The following is a 7,782-nucleotide window of genomic DNA, read 5'->3' as shown; positions in this document are numbered from 1 at the left end:
TAACCTGTAACTGACTATGTTATCGGGCGTATATTTAGTATAGCCTACAAAGTGAAAAAGGTAGAATGTGTTTTGTGCAATGAAGTCAAACTTATACGTGATCAAGGATGTTTCACTAGAAAAATGGCCTTTGATGACGCACGAACCATGACACACACTATTTTATGACATGGAAAATCAATATGTCATAAAACAAGTGCCATCTTTTACGAAAATCTGCAGAAACAATGGAACGGATTTTAGTGGGTCATCTTTTCCTGTCATAAAAAATCAAAAATGAAATCCCGGGATACACTTTATTTGTCATATGTTTTATAAAAAAACACGGGATCCGTCCTCCTCCCCATCTCTGCACTTCAAAACCCTAACCACAATCGCAACCATCATCCTCCTCCTCTTCACAATCACCGGAACCGTTACTAGATTTGCTCGTCGGAACTGAGTCACGGCCTCGTTTGATAACAACATCACCTGGATTCAGCGTGAAGGCTTCAACACTTCCCTCACTGTTACTCGGTTTGCTAACTCCACAAAATCACGGCCTCGTCGGAACTGAATCACGGCCTCGTTTGATAACAACATCACCTGGATTCAGCGTGAAGGCTTCAACACTTCCCTCACTGTTACTCGGTTTGCTAACTCCACAAAATCGGCTTTGATTACGGCTCTGAAACGCCCAAAACACGAACAATACCTAGATTTTTTTGCTAATTACGAATTCAAAGCACACACAGGTATGAATTTGTGTTTATTGCAACAATATGAGTTTATATGTCAATATATGTTGTAATTTGTTCAGATTATTCAAATTTGACCTAATAATGACAAATTTAGGTTTAGCTTAAGTTTTGAACAATAGGTAATTAGGTATTGAAGCTAGCTTTATTGTAAATTCGTATAGATTTGTGTTCGTTGACTTATCTCATGTATAGTAGATCTAGTTACACAATTTGTTTTAGCAAAATTGGATGTACTTTAATTTTTATGTTCAAAACTAGTAACGTTCAAATGTTTATCGTTGATCAATCATGTGATGCTCATTACTCATACGTAATAAGATGTTACTAGTGGATTAGGTATTGAAGCTAGCTTTATTGTAAATTCGTATAGATTTGTGTTCGTTGACTTATCTCATGTAAAGTAGATCTAGTTACACAATTTGTTTTAGCAAAATTGGATGTACTTTAATTTTTATGTTCAAAACAAGTAACGTTCAAATGTTTATTGTTGATCAATCATGTGATGCTCATTACTCATACGTAATAAGATGTTACTAGTGGATTTTAATGTTGGCAGTTATGTGAAGTTTGTTACAAATTTGATATTTATGTTATCCTAATTACAGGCTTTATATATTTTGTTTTGATTTGTGCGTAAACCTATCAATAAAGATGTCAACATAAATTGTGTTTGTTACTTTAGGGTGAGGGAATTATGAGCTTAATATAGAGCAATATGCTCTTTAGAGGACTAGTTCGTATGTAGAAACTGAAGACATCCTTTTAGAAATTTTGAGCTTATTTTAGTGGAGGCTGCTTTCAGTCATTTACCTAGACAAAGAGATTACAAGATTTCATGTTATGCATGTTTATTCTTTCTAAATACTCATTGTTAATGACCTACTGCTGATATATTTGATCTGAAAGTGAAGTTGTGTGGAATAATGGTAGGATCTGCTATAATGTAATGAAATGCTTGAAATTTCTTATCATTTGTGAAGTTTAGTGTGATTGCAGACAACATGTATGGGGTTTTTTTCATATTCTATTCAATATTTTTTCTTTCTCCAGTTTCGTGCTCTATCAGACCAATTTTACTGACACCAGATCAATCATAAATTTGTGATACGAGTACTTAATCAGGTAATACTTACTTCACGTTGTGTCTTATGTTATTTGTGTTTTCTAATAAATATGAAACAATATTACTTAAATGCAATGTCAGCTTAAATCACATCCGGAAATGTATGAACGATATGTCCGATATGTCCCAAAGGCTTACAATGACTATTTAAAGAGGATTCCCAAGTATATTAACTTCTTTATCTGCATTTTTTATATAGATTTGAGAGTGGGGAGATCATGTCACCTTGTAAGTAGCTGTAGATTCTGTAAAATGTACTTTATATCTTTATAAATACTATTTTTTTCTATTTAAATATTAATTTAAGTAATTGTTGTTTATAATGATAAAATCCCATGATTGCAGCTAAGCGAGTCGTTGGAGAGAACAGTTGCATTGCTGAGTATTGAAGATGTAAACAATGGCCCTGTTGGTGATCTTTTAGACATATCACAACATCTAAAAACGGCAAGTGCAATGTGGCAATCCTTACTAGTCAAGTCATGAAAAAGGTTAGTGCTTATCTAATTTTGAATAAATTTCCTTTTGGCACTTAATATTAAAGTTACCATGTGAATATGTTTGGCTCGTTTTATCTGGCATTGTGGTTCTCATATTATGCATAATTTGCTAGAAACTAATGCTAATGGGCAATAGAATAATTTACTGTATGTAATTGAAAGGATACATCTTGATCATATTAGTTGATATCCCATGAGAGATTTTGATGGCTAATGCAATGTATACCGTTCTTTGTTCTTTCTCATCGAAAGGATACGTCTAAGTTTTTAGGTTCTCATCTCAATTTTTATCATGGAGTTTATTTTTTCAAGAATGCATTTCTTATTCTGGGAAGTGAACTAATTAGGAAAAAAAAAGAAGTATGAAAGTGAAGAATACTGGGATTGATGAAAATTAGTGAAGATTGTTCGACTTTTGTGGCACCGTTTGTTTTCTGTTAAAGTTATGTATCGACATTAGTTAACTTTGAATGTTGTATGAAGTATTAGTATTTTATTAAATAAATATTGTATGAAATGCATTATTTTGCTACATAAGAATTTTATTTGTATTATTAGCTATTCATTGTCATTTGATAGGAAAATTAATAATTCTATAAATAATATTTTTTTTAAGCCTAAAACCATGACACGCAAATGCATGTCATAAGCCCGTTATAAAAAGATGACACAAGAATGTGTGTCATGACCTTTTCTTGACAGGGTCTTCCTTGACACGTATATACGTGTCATTTATCCCTTTAATGACATGCAATGCGCGTCATTAAAGGCTATTTTTCTAGTAGTGTATTTTTTATGAAATTATGAAATATATTGTTACTAAAATCACCAGTAAAACAAAGTGGCGCAGCAGAACAATACACGAACCAACACACATGATAATCACGTAGAAAACCAAAAATATAAGCGATAAACGATACAAGAATTTACGTGGTTCGTTTAAGCGGGGGACCTACATCCAGGGGCTGCAACTAGGATATATCATTGATAACGTTACAAGATTACAATTACATAACAGTGTATATATAGAGACTAATAAAGGTTAACAAATCAATGAACAAGAAAAAATAACGGCTACGAGCCCTTGTTCTCCTTGTAATCAATTTGGGCCAAGTCCAAAACCTTCACAAATCTTAACAAACTCTCACTTGAAGGCTTTGCACGAACTGCAATAGCCATCCAAACAAAAACCTTTACCCAATAACTCCAATATTCTTCAATAACAGAATTCCACCAAGCCTCTAGTTCCAAAAACAAGCTAAGAATTCATCAATCCAATTCACCTAGTTGCAGCGCCGCCCTTTGCATCGTTTTCCCGAAAGACCTATTGAAGCAACCCAGCTCCAAAACGGTCATCACCGACCGAGCCATGGAAAAACTAGCCAATGGCATCCCTTCAATCTTAACCAGCACCTACTTACTCGCACAACTGGCTCTAGAGATTTCAAGAAGAATGAACAGTCTCCTAATACAGCAAGCACCCAGGAGAGAATTTCCATTCAGAATTCCGATCTCAAAACTCAACTTCATTGTGTAATTGTGGCGGAACACTCCCCGTACTCCCACTGTTACCAAATCCCCGTCAAGGTTTAAACCTCTGAATACGCTTGAGCAGGTATCTTTGTGGCTCCAGGATTCATGCTTGCAATACGAACCCACTTAGCTCTACCAGATGCAGCGAGCCAAGACTTCTACAACTCTAGAAAAAGTCTTCAATGACAAATTCACCGATGTTTCATTGAAGTAGGTAATAAGAAAATGAAGCAAAACATAATCTCAAACCCAAGAGTCTTGTTGATACACGTTTATGCGTCTCGGTCTGTGTATAAAGTATTTGGTAAAATATAGGGGTATTTTAGTAAATTTAATGCACATTCGCTATATTGTAAGGCTCATTCGTTAGAGTAGCTAATAAAGAATGAGTCCTCGTATTTATTTGTGTTCATTCGTTAGTGATGTTAACGAATGTAACCAATGAATGTTGTGCTGATTAGTTATAAGTAATGTATAGAATATAACGTATGATAGCGAATGACTCTCATTCGTTATGGTTTGTATAACAAATGAGGCAATCTCCTATATATATCCCCTATAACTTATGAACTAATTAACAGCTCTTATTATTATCATCTACGTGTCGTTACTCTGTCCAAATACTCTCTCAACACACAGTACACACAGTAAATTATTCTATTCGTAATATCATAACAATATACTAGATCCGTGAAAGCAGTCGAGCACACATGGTTTCTCAAGTGGTATAAGAGCCTGTGTCTGATTGAATCACGATTAGAATTGAAATTTGCATAAATTGAAATACAAATTGATTGATATTTGTATGTAATTATATTGAACTCAAGTTTTTAACTGTTCGCACCTATAATCGATCAATTAACTGTTATAATCATGATAGTTGGACTAGAATTGATGTTAGGATAGATAACAATGATGTCTGGATCATATGTGATCAAGTAATTGTATTAATTCAATGTAATTTGCTCAAATCGAGTTTGCACGGGAACGTTTGAGTTTGACTGAGTTTGAGTCAAAATTCGACTTGATATGGATAGTGTTTTTGGTTTGGATTGGTCGGTGGTTGTTCGGCATTATGAGACGAGAAGTTTGAATGGTTAAGTGTTGAATTTGGTTAAGTTTTAGACGAATTTGGTGTGCTTTTGTGTGGTTTGGATTTTATTTGGTTTGATTATGAATCTAGAAAATACTTGATGATTTGAAGAAGGTTCATTCATTATTGTTTGAATGCTCATTCGTTAAATCTAATTGCTCATTTGTGTTGTAGTTATAACCGTTTTTCCAGTTGTCAAACAGATCTAACAACCCATTTACCGCATTCGTTATTGTTCATCCATTTGAATAGTAATTCCATTCTTTACCACATTCGTGCATTTCCTATTCGTTTGAACAATATCATTTCTTATTTTTCATTCGTTACCAAAACCAGACACATTTGTTAAAATTCCACATCTCATTCTTTGCCCTGAACTTTCTCAATTTGTCAATTTAAACCCTAAGCTTTCAAATTTAACAAGTTTAACCCTTAAATTTCCACAAAATGGGAAACTTTTATGCTTTGGCTTCCCAGAATGCTCTTATGAAAAAAATGCTGAACTTGGATTCTGAGATCGGGTGCTGAACTTGGATTCTGAGATCAGTCTCATACTAAATGCCCGAGGCTCACTAAGCTGTGTGACTTTTCCAAATGGCAATCAAGGTCTCGAGCACATTTGGGATCCGTTCATCCTGAATGTATTCGTAGCTTGGATGTTGTGTATATGACTCCGATGATCGGTGGTCCTACTACAATTTATACCGAGAAACCTTTTCAGAGTTACAGAGTTGAAGAAAAAAGCCTTAGAGATTGAAACAAAGGCTTATTCAAATTTGACAATGGCATTACTAGGAAATATCTTTCACCAAGTTGTAAGCATTAAGGTATGTGATGCATTGTTTCAACATTAGACGATGAGGACTATGGGAAATACACAATAAAGCAAGAAAGTAATGCTCAAGTTCCAATTCAGAAACTTTTGTTTTGTCATTTAGTCGTTGAAATGACAAATTTGAAGATGGAACCGAGTCAATGTGATCAGATTGACACTATGAAGAATGCATTACCGTCTTCATATTCTACCTTTGCAGGAGAACGATTTATTCAAAAATGATAAATTTACTGCCGTGGAATTTGTTCAAAAGCTAGAAGAAAGAGAATATGATTTGAAGTATCAAAATTCTTCAAAAGACGATCAAGACCCAACTTTATATGGTGGATCACTTCCTATGAGTAGCCATTCTGTCCCGATCACTGCTTTTTATTCACAAAGTTAAGAGATTCCACAAGGTTGAGATTTTATTCCTAATGTATGCTTTATGGCATATGGATCGGGTTATGTTCCTAATGGTGCAATTCCTCAAAGTTCACCACCACTAAATGTGAACATGAATGAGGCTGAGCAACAATTTGCCTTCATGTGAGCATTTATGACATCATATGAACGATTAATGGGTAGCAAGATTGCTACAAGTGAACTGACAGATGAAGATTATGATCAGATCGATCCAAATGATCTTGAGTTAATGGATCTGAAATGGAATATGGCTATGATTGTGAGGAAGGTGAAAAAGTTCATGCAAAGAACATGAAAGGACTTGCCAACACTGAACAATAGGATTACTTTGATGAGTTAAAGGCTAAATGCTACAATTGTCAAGAGTTTGGTCACTTTGCCAAGGAATGTGACAAACCAAAGAAGGAATATTTGGGACCCCAGACTCAAGATATAAGTTCAAGCAAGAAGTACAATTTTGAGTCAAAATAGAAGTTAATTGGGGTGAATCAGGTGGGTCACATGCCTTGATTTTTCGATGGCATTGATTGATCTCAAAGACTGTTAGGTAATTCACCTAATGGGAATCAAGCAAATCTGGCTATGTTTGAGATAATTGAGCAATTTGAGGATGCTAAAGGTGACATATTGACTGACGCAAGTGATGAATAAGAAACTTAGACTGATTCAGATGATTCAAGCCAGGAGCCACAAGAATCTTTTTCTTGCATGACCAAAATTGAAGAGGTTAGTTCTAACTCTTCTAATCCTGTGTCAGTTTAGTCTGTTAAAGTAATTCCAGAATTGGTGAGTGAAACTGTAATTTCACAATGTTCTCAATGTGATGAAAGCATGTTTAAACTTGAATTAATTCGTCAACGCAATGAGACATTAGTGAAGGATTTAACTATGGTTTGTGATAACTATAGACAAACAATAGAACTTGAAAAAAATCTAAAGTAAAACTTAAGGCTTTGTCTAATAGTAATCATGATCTCAAAGTTGAAGTTTCAGTCAAATTAGTTATTATTGATAGACGGTTCAAGAGATCTTGAAATCAAGAACTAAGATCACCGAACTTGAAACTGAGGTTCAAGATTTGAAGAACAAACTGGATAGATTTAGAAATTCATCATTTTTTGTTGAATAAGATAATTGAAGTTAGAGGGCAACAAAAGGGAACTAAAAATAGTTTGGGTTTTGTTGAAGTTCCTCCACCATTTCAAAATGATTATACAAACAATCCATTCAAGGGAGAACGTGAGAATGTTGATATTGATAGTCTGTTGACTGTTGATCCTCCCGTGATTGTGGAAAAGATAATTAGAAAGGAAGAATTTAAACAAGTTAAACATGTGAAACCAGTTCTTAAAAAGCCAACTCTTGAAACTCATCGATCTTCAAAGTAATAAAGTGTTCTCTGAAACTGTTGATGGTGTTGTAATTGAATATGTGTTTCGCCTGACTTGGTACACAAAGAAAAGAACATTACACTTTCTAATCGTATTCTTTGTGAACCACATGAGTTTGAAAAAGCAATACATGGTAAAAACGTATCAAAAGAGAGTGAAAAG

The sequence above is a fragment of the Bidens hawaiensis genome, unplaced genomic scaffold (assembly GCF_021521415.1).
Source record: "Bidens hawaiensis isolate Kalapana, Puna unplaced genomic scaffold, B.hawaiensis_p1.1 tig00013744_1, whole genome shotgun sequence".
Classification (NCBI taxonomy): Eukaryota; Viridiplantae; Streptophyta; class Magnoliopsida; order Asterales; family Asteraceae; genus Bidens; species Bidens hawaiensis.
This window is presented reverse-complemented; position numbering follows the sequence as displayed.